This window comes from Takifugu flavidus, chromosome 18, assembly GCF_003711565.1.
Source record: "Takifugu flavidus isolate HTHZ2018 chromosome 18, ASM371156v2, whole genome shotgun sequence".
In the NCBI taxonomy this organism is placed as follows: domain Eukaryota; kingdom Metazoa; phylum Chordata; class Actinopteri; order Tetraodontiformes; family Tetraodontidae; genus Takifugu; species Takifugu flavidus.
Window position 1 is genome coordinate 5,715,789 of NC_079537.1, and position 25,310 is coordinate 5,741,098.

Below are 25,310 nucleotides of genomic sequence, written 5' to 3' on the forward strand. Positions count from 1 at the left end.
GACTGCATGGAATCTGGAATACGTTTTAAAAACACTAAATTGAGGGTTTTCCCTGGGCATGTTCTAAGGGGCTTTCTCTCCAACAGTTTTCATTTGAAGCTTGATTGGAACTGGTTGGTGTGAAATGTGGGGTACCTCAGAACTCAGTACTGGGACCACTGGTGCACTATTAGTTAGATGAAATTTAAAGCCTCAGATTATAAACACACCTCATCCAAAGAGGAGGAGGCATCACAATCAAATCCAGTTGTTTACTGAGGAGGAGTCGATGCAAAACTCAGATGTGTTCCACGTCTACTTATGTGAGAGCAGAGAGGAGGACAGAGAAGAGGGGACACACAGTTGAACATGATGGACTGTAGGACAGGACTGCTGCTTCTAACTATCTGCTGGGCAGGTGAAGATCTTCACTCATCCTGATTGTTGACTGACTTTTTGTCATCAGCTGATTAACTTGATGTTTCATCTTCTAAACAGGTGTTGATGCTCAGACTCTGACCCAGTCTGAACCAGTGGTTAAAAGACCTGGAGAATCTCACACACTGACCTGTTCAGCCTCTGGATTCACATTCAGCAGCTACTACATGGCCTGGGTCAGACAGGCTCCTGGAAAAGGATTGGAGTGGATCGCTTATATTGGCACCAGTAGCAGCCCTAAGTACTACTCTGAGTCAGTCAAAGGCCGGTTTCTCATCTCCAGAGACGACAACAGAGCACAGCTGAATCTGCAGATGAACAGCCTGAAGACTGAAGATTCTGCTGTTTATTATTGTGCTCGATACGCACAGTGACTGAAGTCAGTTCAGCAGCTGTACAAAAACAACACTTCTTATATTTACTGCTGTGAAGAGCAGAATTGAACACTGACAATTGTATTATTCCAGGCATTTTAAATTCATATTATTATATTACCTTTTTATTTTTAATAAATCTCATAAATTCACATAATTCATTAACTATTTTCAGCCAAAAATAACACAATAACACAATACAATGCAACACAATACACCAGTACATGCTTGAATGGATCAGAGCTACACTCATTAAAATGAAACATGATGTAATCACTGACACACCGGTATCAAAATAATTTTTCTATCTATTTAGTTGATTACTCTTAATCTCAGGGATTCATATTTAAATCGCAAGTAATTATTTACGATAAGAATGAAAGATTTAACTATATTATTCTACTTGGTGAGAAATGAAACAACATAAGATTGTTTCTACACTGAGCTGATTTCTGTTTGGTGTTTTGTGATCAGAACAGTTGGTGCTTCTTTTATATCCTGTCAGAGTTCTTCTCGATGCAAAGGGAACTTCCTGTCCATCTGCTATAAAGACTTGACATCCTGCTGTCAGCTGCAGCAGAAGAAGAGAAGCTCCCATCATCAGATCAGCTTCAATCCCAACCATGTTCTCTGTAGCTCTGCTGCTGCTGCTGTTGGCAGCTGGATGTGAGTCTCTCTCTGTGGATTTGTCAAAGTCAGCAGTTTATCTGTTTTAGTGTGATTTTATCTTCAGTATTTTCTTTGTTGTTTCACAGGTGTGAAGTGTGAACAGTTGACACAGCCAGCCTCTGTGACTGTGCAGCCAGGTCAGCGTCTGACCGTCACCTGTCAGGTCTCTTAATCTCTCAGCAGCTATGCTACAAACTGGAACAGACAGCCTGCAGGGAAAGGACTGGAGTGGATTGGATACAATAGTGTTGGATACACCCCAAGCTACAAAGCTTCCCTGAAGAACAAGTTCAGCATCAGTTTAGACTCTTCCAGCAACACAGTGACTCTAAATGGAGTGAATGTGCAGCCTGAAGACACTGCTGTGTATTACTGTGCCAGATACACAATAACACAAACCATCAGTGGAGCTGAACAAAAACCCCTCAGAGCATCAACACATCCTCACCAGGGGGGGGGCGCTACAACATTGAGGCGGAAATGTTGAGGAAAAATGGTGGAGAAAAAGACTTTAGAATTTAAATTAAATATAAAAACTGTTGGAAACATTTGAGGGATAATGGTAATAAAAAAGAATTACAAAATAAGAAAACATTGTTGGATTGATTTTGCACAAATATATAAAGACCAATGACCTAAAATATATATGATAACTGCTTTCATAGAATTCTAAACTTCTGATCTCATTATGCAACAAGTAAAGTTCCCATGTATTTAAAATTGTTTCACAAGAATAATGCAGCAACAATATATTTGTTTCCATGTAATTTCAATGATCTCAACAGTTAATTTCAACATTCACCCAAAATATAAGTACACACCCAGAACATGATTTTAAACAGATCAGTGTTTAATACTGTTACTCAAACATTCATGATCAATTGATGACTCATGGACAAAATTGCATCTATTTTTAAATGATTAAATATTTGAAGACACAGGTTTTTTTTTTACTTGACGGAAAATAATTGAATATCAGTGACTATCTGATGTCAGCAATCCATTGAAAATCCCCGATCTCATGGTTCTCCCTTTAGACGTTCTTTTTGTATGATAAAATTAATTTGCAGCTAGTTGAGAACTGCTGAGTGTTAAGTGTGGGGTACCTCACAAATCAGAACTAGGACCACTGGTACATCATTAATTGGACAAAGTTAAGTGTCATTAATCATTGGCTCACATCATCCAAAGAGGAGGCATCACAATCAAATCCAGTTCTTTACTGAGGAGGAGTCGATGCAAAACTCAGATGTGTTCCACGTGTACTTATGTGAGAGCAGAGAGGGGGACAGAGAAGAGGGGACACACAGTTGAACATGATGGACTGTAGGACAGGACTGCTGCTTCTAACTATCTGCTGGGCAGGTGAAGATCTTCACTCATCCTGATTGTTGACAGACTTTTTGTCATCAGCTGATTAACTTGATGTTTCATCTTCTAAACAGGTGTTGATGCTCAGACTCTGACACAGTCTGAACCAGTGGTTAAAAGACCTGGAGAATCTCACACACTGACCTGTTCAGCCTCTGGATTCACATTCAGTGACCACTGGATGGTCTGGGTCAGACAGGCTCCTGGAAAAGGACTGGAGTGGATCAGTGCTATCAGCACTAGCAGCAGCACATACTACTCTGAGTCAGTCAAAGGCCGGTTCATCATCTCCAGAGACAACAACAGAGCACAGCTGAATCTGCAGATGAACAGCCTGAAGACTGAAGATTCTGTTGTTTATTATTGTGCTCGAGAGTCACAGTGACTAAAGTCAGTTCAGCAGCTGTACAAAAACACACACTTCTCATATTTACTGCTGTGAAGAGCAGAAGTGAACAGTGAACACTGTCTTTATTTTATTGTGAATGCCTTTTAAATTGTTAATGACCTCACTTTTAAATGTTATTTTAAATTATTTTACAACTGCTTTTGACCAAAAAAATGCAAAGTGCCTCCATGAATAATTTGTCATTTTCCCTGAAAATCATCTTCATTTAATTCACATAAACTATCATCAACAGAACATTTATTAATTCTCATTGATCCACCATCACTCTCTCCAACTGTTTTTACCTGCAATGCTCCAATATTTAAAAAAAAAATTAACCTCAGGTAATCTATGTTCTCTACCCAAAAGATTTAAAAATGGACGGTGGTGACTCCAATACTGTCTCCATTTTCCTGGAATCACTGATGCAGTTCAACAGATTTCAAAACAGCCTTTTGGATTTTTTTCTTCCTTACTTTAGGGGGCCCTCAGGTGTCTGTCCTAGGATGTCTCATTCTGGTCTGTGATAAAATATCCTGTTTGACTGTAAAAAGACATCAGATGTTCAATTAATTAGATTGAATATGATAAAAACATTTATTCAGAGGTGAATTGACTGAAGGTACTATGAATGTGCAATGACACATTCTCAGTATCTGATATATCTGATGTACGGAATATTCACTCATAGAATCAATTTTTAACACTAAAGTTTATCATTTCTATTTTCCAACTACTCACCTTTACCACTCGGCATTTTTTTCAGTTTAAATTGACCTAATTTCTATACCTATCGGTAAAGAAGAATTCATATGATTTTTTTCCGAAGAAACTTAAACATGTCAAAAAAAATTCTATCAAACATTTAGTTGATTACTCTTAATCTCAGTCATTCATATTCAAATCACAAGTAATTATTTACAGTAAGAATGAAAGATTTACCTATATATTTCTACTTAGTGTTAAATAAAACAACAGAACATTGTTGTGACACTGAGCTGATTTCTGTTTGGTTTTTTGTGGACATAATAGTGTGATCACCCTGACTGTTCCCTCTACGTCCACTGATTCAATCTTCTGCTCTTCATCCACAGGTGTGAAGTGTGAACAGTTGACACAGCCAGCCTCTGTGACTGTGCAGCCAGGTCAGAGTCTGACCATCACCTGTCAGGTCTCTTATTCTCTCAACAGCTATGGTACAAACTGGATCAGACAGCCTGCAGGGAAAGGACTGGAGTGGATTGGTGTTAGATCCATTATGTTAAAGTTATCTCTTATTTGCTTTCACCTTGTTATATTCCTTATTCTTGTTATATTGTCTCTCATTACTTAATGTTTCTTATTATTTGCTAATGCTTAATGTTCATGATGCTTGATATGTCAACTCGAACTTCTCTGGTCGAGGGCGACAGAAATGCGGCGGCTGTTGGAGAAGTGGCCTTGACTGGAGACAGAGCTGCAGAGCATGACACAGGAGATGTTCTCTTAATCTGTCTGATATAGAAGAATGTGCTGTTTGTGAGCTAAGCTAATCAAAACAGTGAAGGCCTACGTATAATCTCACCATTATGATTTACAGTCTCTTGCTCTGTTGGAGACCTGCTATCTTGTGTTTTCCCCCTCCCTTAGACACATTTGACTTCTGTAACTAGGGACCTCCTAATCTCAATAAAACAAGGAGAACGGAGAGATGTGCTCAGTTACAGATCTCCAACACGTTCTGACGCACACCTCCCGCCATCCTTGAAGCCCAGACCCTTTCCGGGACTGGGCTTCAGCTCACTGATTGGACCCTGATGGTTGACGGAATTCCAGGAGGAAAAGGCAACAGTGGTGAGCATGTCTTGAATTCAAAAGTGTGTGTGTGTGATGATTGTCGGGGACTTAATGTAAAAATTGCGATAGACACTAAGGCAGTGTTTTGGGAGAGAGGAACCCGAAAGTCCTCTGTAAGACGCAATGAGAAAACAAACCCTGTGAATACTAGTCAATGGCAGGTAAATATGAGTAGGGGTAGGGAGTAAGGGAAGTACCAAGGCAGGGCGAGGGAGTCCTGGCCACGTGAAAAGAAATTAAGTCAGTCGACAAATCATCCAGAGTGATTGTGAGTGTGAAAGGATTGTTAAATACCACTAGGTATTTTCAATCATACCAAAGCAGTGGGACTGTAAGTGATAAGGCCCTTGTGGATGCAGAGGCAAGACTCTCCACTCGAAAGAGTTGAAGTGAGAAGTACCACAACGGCTTGATTAATTATCACCCCACTGAGATCAACATCCCAGTTTTAGGTCACCCTATGTGCAAGACTGGACCAAATTCTTAATAAAAAACAACAACAAAAAAAAAACGGTAAATTAGGATAAGGTTAACTCATAAAATAAAAACAATAAAATTAATCATAATAAAAAGCAGATAGAAAAGTAGAGCTAAAAGTAAAAATCTAATCCTCCAAAAAATGGGGACAAGTAAAAGTAAACAAAGGCCCAGAGATGAATTGCGGTGTAAGGATTGGAAATTCATCGACGGACAAAATCCAAAGAAACTCGCGTATTTAGACAAGTGGATAACTGATTATGGGTTCAAAGGACAGCTAAATTCACAACAAATAACAGCCCTACAAGATGAAATAAAAGAGCGAACTAAAAATAATCCGAAAAAGATGAAAAAATACGGTTATGAGGATACTGAGTTTTGGTTGCAGTTAGCGTTAAGGAGAGAGAAGGGACAAAGTAAGTCGAAAATGGAGGCAAAGGAGGGAAAGGACGAGGTTGAGAACAAACAGTTAATGTTTCACAGGAAAGAGGATGATGAGACAGGTGCAGTGAGCAGACGCGCGCACAGACAGACAGAGCAGGCAACAGATAAGTCGGCAGAGAAAGGGGAAGCGGATGTAGAACAGAGAGCAGCAGGGGTGGGAGGCTTGTATCCTGACCTTCGTGAATCGTGTGCATTGCCACCAACATATACACCACAGACATTAGACCCTCCACCCACTGATACACTTAGAATTACATGCTCAGCGCACCCCTTTGGGTATGCGTGGTCAAAGACATTAGGATAAGCACTGACTCCAGCAGTCCCAAAATTGAATAAATTAAGTGAAATGAGCATTCCTCCAATGGAAGACATGTACCCCATGATTGAAGTAGCTAATCCAAATGCTGAAACAAACCAACCTGTAATGCTAGTCTATAGAACTTGGACAATGGAGGATGTTAAAAAAGCCATAGAAGGTGTGCCTTCCCATAAGGAAGACATAGAACTCTTTATAGAAGGTATGGAAATGTGAGAAGAGCCTATCACCTTAATGGTGCAGAGGTTCAACAGATCTGGATGACAGCTCTGGGTTCTAACTGGACTCATGTAAGAGGAGACTGGAATCCAAAAAAAAACAAAATGAGATGCTAAAACATGATGGTGGTGAATTGACAAACAGAGTCAATGCTCTTGTATTAAGAACTCGAAATTGTTTCGCTAAGAGAGCAAATTATGTGGAAATTAACTGTGTTAAACAAAGAGAGGATGAGCTTTTCGAAGAGTATCAAGCCAGAATGTTTTTAGAGCAAACAGCGGACTGCATGATGACAACAACGGTGACATGATCCGCTATGAATGACGGTGATATTTTCTAGAAGATGAAATCATGGCTGATGTCCTTTTGACACAGGAAGAGGAAGATTGGCTTGAAGAAATACCCACTAAGTTGTGGTCAGTAGGACCCTCTGATGTAGGATTAATTAAAGGAGTATTACCAGTACAAATTAGACCTAAAAGCGAGTACAGGCCTCGTGTGAGGCAATATCCATTAAAAACGGATGCTCGTGAGGGCATCAAACCTGTAATACATGATCTGATCACAGCAGGAGTTCTCGTTACATGTGATGATTCACCATGTAATACTCCCATTTTTCCAGTAAAGAAACTAACCCCATCTGCAGGATGGCGCATGGTTCAGGACTTACAAGCCGTAAATGATGCAGTAATACAGAGAGCTCCCTGCGTTCCAGATCCATATACGCTCCTGAATTCTTTAGATCCGAAAGCTAATGTTTTTACTGTAGTTGATATCAGCAATGCCTTTTTCTCTGTACCTGTTGATAAAGACAGTCAGTTTTGGTTTGCATTCACATATGAAGGCAAACGTTACACTTACACCAGATTACCCCAAGGTTATTGTGAAAGCCCAACTATTTATTCTCAGATGATGACAGCAAGTATGGCTAAATTCCACCCTCCCAATGGGAGTCAAGTATTGATTTATGTAGATAATGTTTTATTAGCATCTTAAACCTTAGAAGCATGTAAAATAGACACCATAGCACTTCTTAAACATTTAGCAGAAGAAGGCCATAAAGTAAGCAAAAGTAAACTACAGCTGTGCAAAACTGAAGTAAAGTACTTGGGTCACAACCTGAGTGCAGGAGGAAGAACTATCATAGAAGGCCGTAAAACAGCTATTTTGCAAGCTCCAAAACCACAAACTAAAAAGCAAATGATGTCCTTTTTAGGACTAACTAATTATTGCCGCAACTGGGTGCCAAATTATGCTGAAATTACAGCACCGTTGCAAAAATTGATGTATGAAGAAGATTTAAAAATGATTTCTTCACTAAAATGGACTGAAAACGCAGCAAAGGCCTTCCGTGACATTAAGAAGCTTTAGTGTCGAGCACAGCTTTAGCTTTAGCCTTAGATTACAGCAAACCTTTGGTTCAGATGGTTGATTGCAAAGGACATTTTATGACCTCGGTCTTAGCTCAACAATGTGGGACTAAAATGAAACCAATAGCATATTTCTCGTCTAAACTTGACCCTGTAGCATGTGCTCTTCCACACTGTGTGAAAGCTGTAATCGCAGCATCTATGGCTGTGGAAACGAGTGCTTCTATAGTGTTTGTTTATACTTAGCCATTAATTAAGTAGGTTATAACTTAGCCATAATTAAGTTAAGAAAATAGGAAATTGTGTTTGTGTGTGAATGGAGGACTAAGCCATTGAAAGAGTTGATAGGAGAACTCTGCTAGTCCTGTGTTTTATTATTTTGCCTCATAAGAAAACAAAGTAAGTTGAGAGATATAGCCATAGGAAAGACATAGGAAAGGCACAAAACAGATGACGGAGAACCACGTGACTGCCAAGAATTAGCTGAACAAACTGCAAAAAGTAGAAGTGATTTAGATCAACCTTTAAAAGCTGGAGCATTTTTGTTTGTAGATGGCTCATCAAAGAAAAATTAGCAACCTTAAAAGAATAATCTATGTATGACCAGCAGAAAATCTATCCTACCAGAAAATCTGTGTAAATATGCTGCTATATTGAGCCATGGTGTAACACATGTCTCAACAGGAGGGATGGTAGGACAGATACAGCAGCATTATACAACCTATGGATTTAATTCTTATTCAAAAAATTTTTGTAGAACATGTCTGACGGGCGGCACGGTGGTGTGGTGGTTAGCACTGTTGCCTCACAGCAAGAAGGCCCCGGGTTCGATCCCCGGTTGGGACTGAGCCTGGGGACTTTCTGTGTGGAGTTTGCATGTTCTCCCTGTGCCTGCGTGGGTTCTCTCCGGGTACTCCGGCTTCCTCCCACAGTCCAAAGACATGCATGATTGGGGATTAGGTTAATTGGAAATTCTAAATTGCCCGTAGGTGAGAATGTGAGAGAGAATGGTTGTGTGTCTATATGTGTTAGCCCTGCGATTGACTGGCGTCCAGTCCAGGGTGTACCCTGCCTCCGCCCATTGTGCTGGGATAGGCTCCAGTCCCCCGCGACCCTCAGTGGAGGAACAAGCGGTAGAAAATGAGTGAGTGAGTGAGATGTCTGACGTGTGCGAAACACAATTCACAGGGAAATCTGAGACCCAGGAGAGGAAAATTTCCTGCTCCCCAATATCCATTCCAAACTATACATATGGACTTCATAGAATTAAATAAAAGTGAAGGGAAGAAATACTGTCTAGTCATAATAGATGCATTTTCAAAATGGATAGAATTATTTCCAACAAACAACCCAGATGCGCTAACAGTTGCTAAAGCACTCTGCAAAGATATCATACCCAGATATGGTATCCCAGAAAAAATGTACTCTGATAACGGTACTCATTTTGTAAATCAAGTTGTTAAAAAGATCAGTGTTATGTTTTATATTGATTTAAAACACCATTGCTCCTATGATCCTCCGAGCGCAGGATTAGTTGAAAGAACTAACGGCACTAATAAAAACAGACTGAAGAAATGCATGGAAGAGACGGGGAGACCGTGGACACAATGTGTTGATTTGGCTAAGCTCTACATAAACATTACAAGCACCGGAGGCCTAACTCCTTATGAGATCTTATTTGGAAGACCGTACAGGCTTCCTCAGTTCAAAAACTACTGAGAGACAAATGATGAGTCTAATCTAGCTGATTACATGAGAAAAATGTTAGAAAAACAAAAGCAAGGTCATGAGACCTCTGTCTCCCGACAGAAATTCCAACCGGTGGAGCCAGGAGACTGGGTCCTAGTGAGAAGCGTAAGAGAAAAAAAAAACCCACTGGTATTCACCTAAGTGGGAAGGACCTTACCAAGTTCTTTTGTCTACACCTACTGCTGCTAAAATAGCTGAAAGATCAACCTGGGTACACCTCACTCATTGCAAGAAGGTCATTTCTGTTGAAAACTCCAAACGGGAAGGTGATGCAAAGTCTGATAATAGGGTGGACTTAGACGAATAGAGTCTGGGTAGACCCGAAAGTCAGTGAAGTTTTAAGAGCCGCCGACTCATTTAGGGAGGCTACTTCAACAGGTTATGGTCCATAAATAGTGTACCAATTTCATAAACATCACAAGGACAGCAGCGGGTAAAATAAACAAAAGATAATTTTTAGGAAAAAAAAAGAGAAGGAAATACCGAGGATTGGCTGATGCTGTAGCATATTAGCCTCGGTGCTAACTGTAATCATAGTATTCCTGATAATCACAATAGCTATACAAAGTCTCTAACTCAGTTGAAACCGAATAAGTTCAAATGATTCCCAAGTGGCTACAGAATGCAATTAGATGTTTGGGAGTGTGTTTTTTCTTCATATGCGTGTTTTTATTTGTATGATACCTCTGGAAACCCCCAGGTCTAAGATTGAACATTACCAAAATACAGCATGACAAGCGAAGCGCAAATAACAACCTAAAGGACCAATGTGGCAACAGCAGGTCAGCTCTTATGCTGTATTTGACCTGTAAGCTTTTCATTCACCTGAAGCTCACCAGCTCCATTATTTCAGCTTCACTTCTTTAACACCTCTTTAATTGCTTTTTTCGTTCTGAAAGTAGCTCTGATACAATTTTCAATGCAAAATGAAAAACTGTTCTTACTGTAAAATGATGTATGTTTTTTGTCTGTTGGAAAGTTCATTTGTTGCACCCTGCTGTTCATGCAGGCATTATAGTGTTCTGAAGTTGTGTCTCTGTTATTTATTTTATTTCTGGTGGTGTGGGGATGAGAGACTGTTTGATACAGGACTATGTGCTTAGTAACACTTCTTATGCTAATTTCTGTGTTCCCTACGTCGGCTGATCAATTAGTCACTCACATGCATGGATTTATGCCTGAACAGTGACGTCGTAATAAAAGATCTGCATGGCAATCTGAAAATGTTCCTACGTATATTGATGCTATCAGTGTTCCACGCAGTGTTCCAGATGAGTATAAATTAGTGGATCAAGTAGCTGCTGGTTTTGAATCTTCTATCTGTTGGTGGTGTACAATAAATAAGAATGTAGACAGAATCAACTACATCCATTACAATGTTCAACGTTTAGGAAATTGGACTCAGAGCGGTTTTGAGGCTGTTCATAGCCAACTGTCGGCCACTTCCCTTATGGCATTCCAGAACAGGATCGCAGTGGATATGTTGTTAGCTGAGAGAGGTGGTGTGTGTGCTGTGTTCGGAGATCAATGTTGCACCTTCATTCCTAACAACACTGCGTCGGATGGTAGTCTCACACTGGCCATAGAAGGCCTTCGCACCCTGAACAGCAAGATGAAAGAGCACTCAGGAGCAAAGACCACGATGTGGGACGAATGGATGAATGTGTTTGGGAAGTATAAGACATTGGTTACATCTATTCTAATTTCTGTAGCTGTTTTTGCTGCAATCCTTACCTTGTGTGGATGTTGTTGTGTTCCCTGCCTGCGTTCTCTTATTAACCGCCTTATCACCACAGCTATCGCTCCCATGGAAAACCGTATGGCTGAATCCCTTAATTTACAGACGAGCTGGATTTGACTACAGACTCTGAAGACTACGAGTGAATTGAGATAATTTTCCCCTGAGTGTAAATGTATTTGTGTTCATAAACATGACTTTGAAAATCTACTGGAAGAGATTGTTAAATGACTATGAGAATTTGAAGCAAATATGTGATAAACAGGAGGGAAATGCTAGATCCATTATGTTAAAGTTATCTCTTATTTGCTTTCACCTTGTTATATTCCTTATTCTTGTTATATTGTCTCTCATTACTTAATGTTTCTTATTATTTGCTAATGCTTAATGTTCATGATGCTTGATATGTCAACTCGAACTTCTCTGGTCGAGGGCGACAGAAATGCGGCGGCTGTTGGAGAAGTGGCCTTGACTGGAGACAGAGCTGCGGGGCCGAACCCAGGAGATGTTCTCTTAATCTGTCTGATATAGAAGAATGTGCTGTTTGTGAGCTAAGCTAATCAAAACAGTGAAGGCCTACGTATAATCTCACCATTATGATTTACAGTCTCTTGCTCTGTTGGAGACCTGCTATCTTGTGTTTTCCCCCTCCCTTAGACACATTTGACTTCTGTAACTAGGGACCTCCTAATCTCAATAAAACAAGGAGGGCGGAAGTTGTGCGTCAGAACGTGTTGGAGATCTGTAACTGAGCACATCTCTCCGTTCTCCTTGCAAGTAAATTTCTAAACTGTTGTCTTTGCCTCATTTGTTTTTCTCGTGTTTCAGGTTGTTTGAACCTAACAATTGGATACAATTGTGCTGGATGCACCCCATATTACAAAGCTTCCCTGAAGAACAAGTTCAGCATCAGTTTGGACTCTTCCAGCAACACAGTGACTCTAAATGGAGTGAATGTGCAGCCTGAAGACACTGCTGTGTATTACTGTGCCAGATACACAATAACACAAAGCATCAGTGGAGCTGAACAAAAACTCCTCAGAGCATCAACACAACATCACCAGAGGGGGCGCTGTCACACCAGGAATGATTTATCACCCAGACATGTTGAGGTTCAGTCAGAAATGTTGAGGACAAATGCTTTAGATTAGTACTTTGAGAACATAAGAATTTAAATGTGATATAAAATCTGTAGAGGTTTTGCACAATTTTTTTTAAAGAAAAAAATTGTAAAGGGATAAAAACATTTTTGGATGTAATTTGCACTCATTAAATGACCAATTTATATTATTAATGATGACTGCTTCTGTAGCATCATAACTTTTTAATCTCCTCATTAAATTGTAAGTAAATGTGAAATAGTTCCATTAGGACACAGCAGCAATAATACATTTTTTTCTCAGTGATTTCTTTGATGATCTCAATTGCTTATTTTAACATGTATCAACTAAAAGTGCACAGACACGTACATGATTTCTAAACATAGATCAGTGTTTTATATTCTCACTTGAACATTCATGATCAAGTAATGACTCATGGAAAAAAGTCTATCTTTATTGCATGATGTAAATTAAGTATTTGAAGAAAGGTTTTATGCAGAATATACTCATATGTCAGTGACTGCATGGAATCTGGAATACGTTTTAAAAACACTAAATTGAGGGTTTTCCCTGGGCATGTTCTAAGGGGCTTTCTCTCCAACAGTTTTCATTTGAAGCTTGATTGGAACTGGTTGGTGTGAAATGTGGGGTACCTCAGAACTCAGTACTGGGACCACTGGTGCACTATTAGCTAGATGAAATTTAAAGTCTCAGATTATAAACGCACCTCATCCAAAGAGGAGGAGGCATCACAATCAAATCCAGTTGTTTACTGAGGAGGAGTCGATGCAAAACTCAGATGTGTTCCACGTCTACTTATGTGAGAGCAGAGAGGAGGACAGAGAAGAGGGGACACACAGTTGAACATGATGGACTGTAGGACAGGACTGCTGCTTCTAACTATCTGCTGGGCAGGTGAAGATCTTCACTCATCCTGATTGTTGACAGACTTTTTGTCATCAGCTGATTAACTTGATGTTTCATCTTCTAAACAGGTGTTGATGCTCAGACTCTGACACAGTCTGAACCAGTGGTTAAAAGACCTGGAGAATCTCACACACTGACCTGTTCAGCCTCTGGATTCACATTCAGCAGCTACTGGATGCACTGGGTCAGACAGGCTCCTGGAAAAGGACTGGAGTGGATCAGTGCTATTAGCAATGGTGGGGGCAGCAGCCAGTACTACTCTGAGTCAGTCAAAGGCCGGTTTATCATCTCCAGAGACAACAACAGAGCACAGCTGAATCTGCAGATGAACAGCCTGAAGACGGAAGATTCTGCTGTTTATTATTGCGCTCGAGACGCACAGTGACTGAAGTCAGTTCAGCAGCTGTACAAAAACACACACTTCTCATGTTGCCTTTTATATCTTTAATTTACCTCCTTCATTTTTAATAATTTACAAACTATGTATATGTTTATGCATTTATTAAACCAATCAGTAATGAATACATCACATTTCCCCCTCAAATAATTCAATATTCAGGTAGCTCAATTATATTGTATTGATGATAAATTATGCATAGTTTTGACTGATTGACCTTGAGGTTTTTTGGAGTATCTGAATATTTTAGTTGAAATCTTCCCGCATTGGGGGTCTACCTTCATTTAACATAAATTATTTTTGTGGAATAGTTCACTTCAACAACAGTTAATAAATTGTTGTTGATCCAGCATTTTTCTGTAAGTTATTTTTAACCTGCAATGGTCCAATCTTTGAGCAAAAACAATAACCAGAACTCTATCTTATTTCCGAACAAACTATGTTAAAAAAAGGTACAATGACAACTTTATTAATCACCACACTTCTGAGGATTTCCTGCAAAAATTCGACTGATTTCACAACCTTATTAGCATTATGAATTAAATTCGGAGGAACAGATTAACCCAAAAATTTGTCTGGATTTAGTTGTGTTCTTTTATGGAATTTGGTGGAAAACAATTACAGGATCTGACTGAACGGGACCACAGTGAATATATCCAACAGGAAAAGAAGCACAGTGAGTCAGGATTTAGGCTGAGAGACGAGCAGGAGCAGATGGTGTTGGCAGGTCTGCAGGCAGAGAGACAGTGCTGATGAGCAAAGAAATGACATCTAAAACTATGACTACGGGAATGAAAACTGAGTTGAGCCGATGACCAAAGATTTCACATCAAACCGGCAGAGAACGTGGAGAAGAGACAGCCTGGATGACAAGAAACATGTGGACAGTGCCTCCCTGACCAAAAAAAGAAAGTGTACATAAATAAAGATTAATATTTTCCAATGACATGTGTTAAAAATTCATTTGGAGTATGACTGCACATTGTTGCCATTTTCTTGAGTTAAAAGTGCTGAATTTGAGTTTTACCGATCAAATCCAGGGCAGAAACCCCTGGTGAGGCAGAGGTGAATTGTGCCCCACGTCTGACTCCATGATCCACTACAAACTGGGTTGCATGACGTGTGCCAGTTTTTGTTCCTCAGCATATCGCTAATATGAACTTTACATGCATGTGTGAGAGAAATATTCCTGCTGATCGCACAGCAGAGTGCAGAGAAAAGTCAGCAGGTGAGGCGTGCAGTACTCTGTCTCAACTCAAGGGGGCGGACGAAAACTGGCAGGCGCTTTCTCGCTGCAGTGCTGCTTCAACAGAGGCAATCCTGTCCTTAAAGAATTTTTTTTTTTTGTGATCATTTTAATTGGCAAACTTTATTAAAATTTATTGAAGAACAGAATTTAAAGTTTGAAAAATAACAGAAATTTTTACTGTTGGTCAAAATTAATTGTGCTGCACACATCTCTGCACTTTAATTTGTTCACAGAATATATGAATTTCTTAAAACACAAGATGGGTGCTCTATCCATAGCTATAAAAGAAAGTTCTTTATAGGACGAATATGTTCCTGTCTATATGTTTGTGTTGGATTGTGAGTGTAATTGAAAGAGGAATGCTGATGGGATATGAAGCATTATCAGGCGTTGTATGCTGTTGGAAAAATGGTGAAATAAGATGTTTTTTTCAGTTCTTACCATCGTAAATCTGACTCTTGAGGAGTCAGTGCCTCACCAGCCATGAACCTCACCGCACATCACTGGTACTTAATACATATTGAATAACACAATCCTCAATCTACTGACAATGGGAGGACCTGTTTGTGAAGTTGGGCCCATTTGCTCAGGATGAGTTGGTATAGTTATGGTTGGGTAGGGAGCTTTGAAATAAATTATGTCTCTAAATACCAACAAAGATAGGGAAAGGATTGTGCATGTGTGTGTGTGGTGGTGTGTGTGTGTGTGTGTGTGGTGTGTGTGTGTGTGTGTGTGAGCAAGAGAGTCAGACGGAGAGAGAGAAAGAAATGAGGACTCTCAACACTGAAGAATGATGGAGATAATGCTGATTTGTGTTTCAGCACGTTTTGACCTGATCTCATCCAGCTTCCAGACTCACTGGCATTAACCAAAATGATGCCTTGAACAAGTTTTAATGACACAAACATACCTTAGTAACTCTGTGACAGCAGATAATGAGGAGGCTGCAGACACAGATGAGGAGCACAAACATCTATAAACCATGAAAACAAACAGCAGAAAAAGATTTTAGAGCATAAAGAAAATGATGAATTGATGAAACAAACAAGTGAAACAAACAATTATACAATAAAGAACGCTCCCTGCAGACATGTTTAAAAGTCTACATTTCTGCTCAGTCTAATGTGATCAATACAGTCATGTGACACAAATAATAAAGGTTCAAGTTCATTAAACATATAATGGATCACCATGGATACATTTCATGATGACTGATTCTGAGTGTCTCTCTTCAGATCTTCTTGGGGTGTTTATGAAAATGTCCCAGAGAGGGACGTCTATGCAAACTCTCCCTGTCCTATAAAACCAGCAGGAACTTGTGACAGGAGCCTGGAGCAGTTTTACACAGTTCTGCTCAGATCAGAGCACAGAACTGCAGTGTCAGCACATAATGGAGAACACAGTTATCAGAGGTTTACTGATCATTGTCACTGTTCACGGTGAGAACATCAGGGCTGCTGTTACTTCTGTGGACAGGTCCAGAATGGGCTTGACCTGGTTGTTGGGTGTATTTCTATTGTCTTTCAGGTGTTTGGAGTGAAAGACTGGATCAGTCTCAGCCTGAAGTAAAAAGACCTGGAGAGACAGTGAAGATGTCCTGCACCATTTCAGGGTTTCGCATGACCAGCTACAATATCCACTGGATACGACAGAGACCAGGGAAAGCTCTGGAGTGGATCGGGTGGATGGACGCAGGTTCAAACTCTGCTAGCTATGGAAGCTCTTTCGAAAGTGGTTACGTGATGACGGAAGACGTGTCCAGCAACACTCAGTACCTGCAGATCAGCAGCCTGACAGCAGAGGATTCTGCTGTTTTCTTCTGTGCTCGAGAAACACAGTGACTCCAGAGAGAGGAACAGCTGTGCAAAAACCTCCACAGACAACAAACGTGCCTCCTTCTCAGAAACTGAATTGCAATCTTCTTAAAGTTTTTCAAAATATTTCCAGCATTTCATTTTTCATGAGAAGACTCCAAGTAAAACATTTAAACTATGGAGAACTTTTTAGGGATTTTTTTTCACACAAAGATGAGCTCAGTGAAAAATAAGAAATATGTTTTTGAGTGACCTCTATATAACATATAGAACGATCAATGGTGTGACCTAAAATATAAATCAATTCAATGACTCAAATGTTAATCTCCTTGACTCTTGGAGAACGCTCCATTAATAACATTCTAAACCTATAATTGTCCTTGGTTTTGTCTTTCCCATGTCCCCGTGTGTCTGCTTTTCCTCCCCGCTGAGTAGAGTGGTGATGGGGCCTTTTTCTGCCACTATATTGGCGCAGCTGTGGCTCATCGTCTCGTCAGCTGCTAGTTAAAGGCCGGTCCGTCCTTGTGCTCGGCGCTAGTTTGTTGGAAAACTCCAGTGGTATCTGCTTAGCACTCACTTCTGTGTAGCCTGAAAATTCTTTGTGGTCTTTTCCTCACCTGTGCTCTCTTTCACCTGTCTGCAGCTGTGCTGGCATCACCCGTCCCTGCTCAGCATCCTACCAGACTTGTCCTACGTCAAACAAGAGATCCTCTTTGGATTCTGGAGTCAGCTACTCTTTTGTTAGGCCTCCTGTGCTCAATAAAGTTGTGAAAGAATCTGTTCCTTTCTCCCATGTCTGAATTTTGCATTTCAATTCATTTCTGCTTGTCAGTGACCCAACAACAATCTATTTTACAAGAGTATTTTGCATAAATGTGAAATATCTCCTTGAGAATATATTGGATAATCACTTAATCAATGATCTGATCGAACTGCTTAAACACACGCCCAAAATTTAAAACACAATTGCATTAATTCAGGAAGAATTTAAAATGCAAAGCAGTGTCTAATATTATCAAAACATCCTGGTGAATTGATGATTCAAGGACAAAAGCCTATCTTTATTTTACAATATAAATAAAGTATTTAAAGACAGTTTCTTTACTTCAGTGAAAATCTTTCTGACTTACCGAGTGTCTGGAATCCTGAGAGATCTCCACACCTAAAGTGGGGCAGACACATAAGGTTTTTCTATCTCTGAAGAGATTTATTTTATCCGTTGGAGATAAAGATTGAGGATAAGAAATCAGGCATTTACTGTTTTGTTCATAATGTTTGAAGTGTGCTCCGATAACCTCAACGTAGCAAACCATACATACAGATTCTCGTCCTGCAAGTCAGAAATATCATGTGATCTCAAGTGATCGAAGAAAAATGAAGAATGACAAGAAGAAACATGCCAACAACCACCAAACACAACACACAACTTGGAAGAGGACATACAATAAGAGCCAGGGATGGTGGTCTTGAGAGCCTTTTTAAAAATAAGATAAAAGACTGTGGAGAGAACCCTGGAGGCAGCATGAACATGCTTGTTTCTCTTCACACCTACTTCCTTCTTCAGTCAGCTCGCGTCTTGATTTCCTAAATTCTGTTCCACGTCAAAATATGTGGAGTCATGACTTAGGAGTCGTCGGCTTGCAACACGCTCGTGGAGATTTTTGGTTATAAAGACTGAGCAAGTTTAATATTTACTCTAACGGTTTTAGAGCAACTGTCAGGACACATTTACTCTGAAAAAAAACCTCAGACCACTGATTACTGGACCATTGTAAAACCATCAGTGGGACGAAATGATGACATGAACACACATCCTCCAAAGAGGAGGAGGCATCACAATCAAATCCAGTTCTTTACTGAGGAGGAGTCGATGCAAAACTCAGATGTGTTCCACGTCTACTTATGTGAGAGCAGAGAGGAGGACAGAGAAGAGGGGACACACAGTTGATCATGATGGACTGTAGGACAGGACTGCTGCTTCTAACTATCTGCTGGGTGTCGCGGAATTTTTAGCCGTTTGGAGAAGAAAAACTATTAATCTAAGTTACTGCGTAGGAGATGGTTTTAATCCAGTCAGTTGGTCAGGATACACACACGGAAGCATGCGGAGAGATCTCTGCTCAATGTATACAGTTCTGATCTTATATAGTTGAAGGCCCGCCCCTGAGGTGCAGACGTCTTCACAGCATGTGTTTGCTGCATACACAGGACACAGGACGCCAACACAGTAGGTGTGCACTGTATGCACCTCAGGAGTTTGGTGCCTTCACAGCGGGTGTTCCGGCTGGCACAAGAAGTTGAATGCCTGAGGATGTCCCCCCCTCAGTCCTTTGACGCTGGTCTTCCTTCAACCTTTGTTTCCATGTAAATGAATGAGGAACCAAATGGATTCCGTCTGCTCTCCCAGTCTCCATCACACCCTTCCTTTTGTTCTCAATTTACATTTCACAATAGAATACCATTTCAATTTCCTCCTTTTGAATACAATTTACATTCCACAATCAAATTCCATTTCATGGGCAGGTGAAGATCTTCACTCATCCTGATTGTTGACACACTTTTATTTTTGTCATCAGCTGATTAACTTGATGCTTTATCTTCTAAACAGGTGTTGATGCTCAGACTCTGACCCAGTCTGAACCAGTGGTTAAAAGACCTGGACAATCTCACACACTGACCTGTTCAGCCTCTGGATTCACATTCAGTGACTACTGGATGAGCTGGGTCAGACAGGCTCCTGGAAAAGGACTGGAGTGGATAAGTGCTATCAGCACTGACAGCAGCACATACTACTCTGAGTCAGTCAAAGGCCGGTTTATCATCTCCAGAGACAACAACAGAGCACAGCTGAATCTGCAGATGAACAGCCTGAAGACTGAAGATTCTGCTGTTTATTATTGTGCTCGAGAGTCACAGTGACTGAAGTCAGTTCAGCAGCTGTACAAAAACACACACTTCTCATATTTACTGCTGTGAAGTCTACACATACTAAATACTTTCTCTATTCTTTTAAATTGTTTGTGTCTTTTAGGTTTGTGAACTTTAATGTTGCCACAAAATTTTGTAAAGACAATAAATTCTATTAATTTGTTATTGTTTAAAGTTGAACTTAAGTTTTCAATTACCAATTGTATCCTGAACAATTTTTAAGTGCAGTTGAACCCAGCCTCCTGATGATACATTGTTGTTGATGTACTCACTCTCTTTCCAGCTGTTTTAAACTTGACAGCAGACATTTAAAAAAATCAACACACTTTATGAATTTTTATTTTCTAAAAATCTATTTCAAAACATCCCAAAGTAACACTTACAATCTACCAGAATCTCCCAGATCCACCTAAACCTGGTTTGAAAGCTCCTTTCCCTGTTGAGGGTTTTGTCATATTTCTCACTTGTTACCTTTGGAATCCCTCAGGTTTTCATCCTGGGACAACTCATTTTTCATTTGTAAAATCATGAAATAACTTCATCGAGCATTAATTTATTCTTGGCTTAATTGGTGCCACTCCAACCATCATTTTACACTAGAAGTAACTTCAAGACTCTGGCATTCTGGTTCTTGTGATTTCCAAAGTTACATTTTTCAATTCTGACTTTTGACTTCTGCCTTCAGCTCTGACGTGTTTTTGCAATCAAAGGGAAAATCCATTTTAATATCTCACATTTAAAACAAATGCAGAAAATGTTTGCAACTTTTAAAATGTCTTTTTTTCATTTTGTAACTGGTTGTAATACATAGTCAGCAGGTGGAGTGTGTGTGTGTGTGTAGTCATCAAGTGATAAATTTACTGTACACATGTGTGCTTGGATATATACGTATTAACACATGTCAACAATATTTTCACACCAATGAGTGTCGATTGTTGCATGTGAAAAGAATTGCTTGATGTTTTTGAAAATAAGGTTCTTGGTTTTTTTTTAATTGCAACAAAATCTACTGGAAAGCAATAGTCAGCACATACAACAGTTCAAGTAAAAGCATGAATATATTGAAATTTGGGGAACTTTATAAAGTAGATTATGCTGAAATTTAAAACATTTTGTCACATTTATCTTGAAATAAAAGGAATATCTGAATGTCACTTTTTAGCATATTTATGCAAAAATGTATCAACTTAGTTTTGGAGTCCAGGGTTCCTGTGCTAGTTGTTTCTTCCTGCAGGGGGCGTGAAGGAGCCAATAATTAACTACAGTGTGCGCTGCAGGCAGACGCACCTGTCAGCAATCTACATTGGCCACCTATTTAAGAACAGAGCGCCTGTCGAGTAGGGTTGGAGAATTATTGTGTTTTCCATGGTAAATCTGATTCCTGTTTCCTCATTACTGGATTATTTAAAAATTAGTTGAAGCAATTCACCCTGGTCGTTTGAGGTCACCACGCCACCCTGCTGGAGTGGAGAACGCACAGGACCTGACTCCCGTGTTGGCTCCCTGCTGGAGCTCCCTGTGTGCCTCGGAAGACTGGACAAGTGCTTCCCCTGTGGTTCAGGAGGACTGCCAAATTAATCTTTAATAGAGACTTTGTGTTTGGACAATATTCCCACTGCGTTTTGTCTGCTTTCGGGTCCTGGAGAAAAATGAATCGTAACACTTAAAGATGTATAAAATAATTCAATCCAGATGTTAATTGCTCAACCAATGGCTAATGCTGAATCTTAATGCTGGATCTAAATCTAAATGTTAAATCTCAATCTTACTCTAAAGTAAACAGAAGGAAAAAATAAATGTGCATTTTGATTGTATAACACAATTTGACTGTAGGTTTCCACTCTCCTATTGGCTCCAATCAGATCAACAGTGATGTTCCACATGTTTGATTCTATGCAAATTCAGAGTTCTTCTTTGTTGCTCAGCTATAAAACCATCACATCAGACTGTCAGTGGAGTTCTCTGCACCTGACTTTCAACATTAACCATGTTCTCTGCAGCTCTGCTGCTGCTGTTGGCAGCTGGATGTGAGTCTTTCTGTGGATTTGTCAAAGTCAGCAGTTGATCTGTTTGAGTGTGATTTAATAATCAGCATTTTCTTTGTTGTTTCACAGGTGTGAAGGGTGAACAGTTGACACAGCCAGCCTCTGTGACTGTGCAGCCAGGTCAGAGTCTGACCATCACCTGTCAGGTCTCTTATTCTCTCAGCAGCTACTGGACACACTGGATCAGACAGCCTGCAGGGAAAGGACTGGAGTGGATTGGACAGAAATATACTGGAGGCTCCTACTACAAAGATTCCCTGAAGAACAAGTTCAGCATCAGTTTAGACTCTTCCAGCAGCACAGTGACTCTAAATGGAGTGAATGTGCAGCCTGAAGACACTGCTGTGTATTACTGTGCCAGAGAGACAATAACACAAAGCATCAGTGGAGCTGAACAAAAACCCCTCAGAGCATCAACACAACATCACCAGAGGGGGCGCTGTCATACCAGGAATGAATCATGACAACAACATTGAGGCAGAAAGTTTAAGGAAAAATGCTGGAGAAGATTTTTCCCCCAAAATTTAAATGAAATATAAAACCTGTAGAAAATGTTCAAGGTGTAATGGTAGCAAAAAAAAGAAATACAAAATAAGAAAATATTTTTGAATATCTTTTGCACAAATATATAAAGACCAGTGACCTAAAATATATATGATGACTGCTTTTTGAACTTCTGATCTCATTATGCAACAAGTGAATTTCACATGTATGACAAATTGTTTCATAAGGATAATTCAGCAACAATATATTCATTACTCTGTAATTTCAATGATCTCAACAGTTAATTTCAGCATTCACCCAAAATAAAAGCACACACACAACACAATTTTGAACAAAGATCAGTGTTTAATACTGTTACTCAAATATTCAGGATCAATTGATGACTCATGGGAAAAAAGAAATCTTTATTTTTTGATAATGATTAAATATTTGAAGGCCCAGTTTGTTTTATTCTAAAGAAAATACTTAAATATGAGTGACTGTCTGATATGACAAATTCACTGAAAATCTCTGATCTCATAATTCTCCCTTTAGACGTTCTTTTTCTATCCTAAAATTAATTTGCAGGTGGATGAGAACAGCTGAGTGTGAAGTGTGGGGTACCTCACAAATCAGAACTAGGACCACTGGTACATCATTAATTGGACAAAATTAAAATTGTCATTGATCATTGGCTCACATCCTCCAAAGAGGAGGAGGCATCACAATCAATCCAGTTCTTCACTGAGGAGGAGTCGATGCAAAACTCAGATGTGTTCCACGTCTACTTATGTGAGAGCAGAGAGGAGGACAGAGAAGAGAGGACACACAGTTGAACATGATGGACTGTAGGACAGGACTTCTGCTTCTAACTATCTGCTGGGCAGGTGAAGATCTTCACTCATCCTGATTGTTGACAGACCTTTTGTCATCATCTGATTAACTTGATGTTTCATCTTCTAAACAGGTGTTGATGCTCAGACTCTGACCCAGTCTGAACCAGTGGTTAAAAGACCTGGAGAATCTCACACACTGACCTGTTCAGCCTCTGGATTCACATTCAGCAGCTATGGGATGCACTGGGTCAGACAGGCTCCTGGAAAAGGACTGGAGTGGATCGCTTATATTGACACCGGTAGCAGCCCTAAGTACTACTCTGCGTCAGTCAAAGGCCGGTTATCATCTCCAGAGACGACAACAGAGCACAGCTGAATCTGCAGATGAACAGCCTGAAGACTGAAGATTCTGCTGTTTATTATTGTGCTCGAAGGTCACAGTGACTGAAGTCAGTTCAGCAGCTGTACAAAAACACACACTTCTTATATTTACTACTGTGAAGAGCAGAAGTGAACACTGAATACTCTGATCTGTCACTTTCTGCCTTTTAATTTGTTAAATTACCTTTTTACTTTTAAATTATCTTAAAAAAATAATGATTTCATGATTATTTTGAACAATAAATAGCATAACAAATGGTGCCAACATGAATTATTTGCAATTTTCCCTTAATGTCATCTTAATTTAAGTATGAGAAACTATCATCAAATGAAAATGTATTCATTTTTGGCTCATGTTGACAGGAGTTTTTGAACTTTGAACAAAATTAGACCTTTTGCTCTGAAGGTACCTGTATGTGTGTTCATGCCAAAAAAGTGACACAGAGGACCAGAAGATGCAGCCCAGAATATACATAGTAGTGAATTAAACCCAATCATCAGTTGCTTGGGACATAAGTTGCAGTAGCAACGCCTCCGGTCTCCAAGGTACCTGAACACTGACCAACTGGAGCAGTTTGGACTTGAAACGATGCCTTATGGTCTCTGCCAAATGCTAATATTCAGTTTTTACTTCTGTCCAGGTCCATCCTATACATATCCTGTGTTTCCAGAGCAAACTATTCCTGAGGCTTCAGAGGCAAAGCAGACAACTTATCTTTACACAACGCAAACATGTCGCTCAAAACTCAGTATGAGCAGTCAGTGCTTGGATGATGACTAAATAAGAACATTCAGTGTCTAAGCTAAGCAAGAACACACCAGTGCATGTTTCCAGTTCAGTCATTCCAGTCCATTCCTTCCAGTTCAGTCATTAAAAAGTCATTCAGTCCATCTGTCCTGAAGGAGATCTAACTTCACATTTATCGTAGGTCTAGTATGAACTGGATCAGACAGGATCCTGGAAAAGGACTGGAGTGGATCGGTGAAGGATTCACTGATACCAGCAGTAACGACTATGCTGGCAGTGTGAAAGGATGTATAGAAATCACTAAAGACAACATCAACAGTATGGCTTATCTGAGACTGTTCAGTCTAAATCTGGAGGACTCTGCTGTGTATTACTGTGCCAAACACACTAGTTGAAGAGAGCAGAGAGGCTTTTCTGAAATTCCACAGGATATTTGTCCATTTAGAGCAAAAGGTGGGAGCAGAACACACAAAGTCAGATGTCTCAGTGTGAAAGTTAATGTGGTTTTTCATTTCCTGTTTTTGAGTCAAGATCATCACTTGACCAATCCATCCCAGCACATGAATATTAGCAGCAGTAATACAATCATGCTAAAAAAAAAAAGGCAATATCTTCACATTTATTATCAAGCATAAAAAGAAGTCGGATTAGATTCTGGTATAAGTCTTGTTCAACCTTCAATAAAAATGTGTTTGGTTGAATGATTGGTTGGCTGATTGATCGACCTGTCACTCTGTCTGTCTATGTATGAAGTTAAATTGCACATTCTTGTATCTTATTCATTGTATTATTTATTTACTTGAAAATAATACAGAAAAATGTCATAATTAAAATAATTTCAATGCAGAAAATTGAGTACTGTTAATTTGGCTTGAAAGAATAGTTGTTCAGAAATTATTAGTTATCATTAAGAAGTTATTATTTCAACACATTCAACTGTAAAAATCAGTTCAAAACAGGGAGGAAAAAATATATTTATTTTTAAGAGAAACTCAAAAAGTAACAATCAAATCGATGCTGTGCAAATGAAAGTG

General features: G+C 39.6%; 1 long non-coding RNA gene and 1 gene segment (V, D, J or C); one reads left to right on the plus strand and one right to left on the minus strand.

Annotated features, from left to right (window-relative positions):
- Positions 1–25,310, plus strand: part of LOC130514584 (Ig heavy chain V region 5A-like) — a 56,590-nt gene that overhangs the window by 28,123 nt on the left and 3,157 nt on the right.
- LOC130514596 (uncharacterized) lies at positions 4,559–12,208 on the minus strand. Its single transcript, XR_008947023.1, has 2 exons — positions 11,961–12,208; positions 4,559–4,767 (listed from the first exon to the last, which is right to left on the minus strand). It is a non-coding gene; the product is annotated as an uncharacterized LOC130514596 (long non-coding RNA).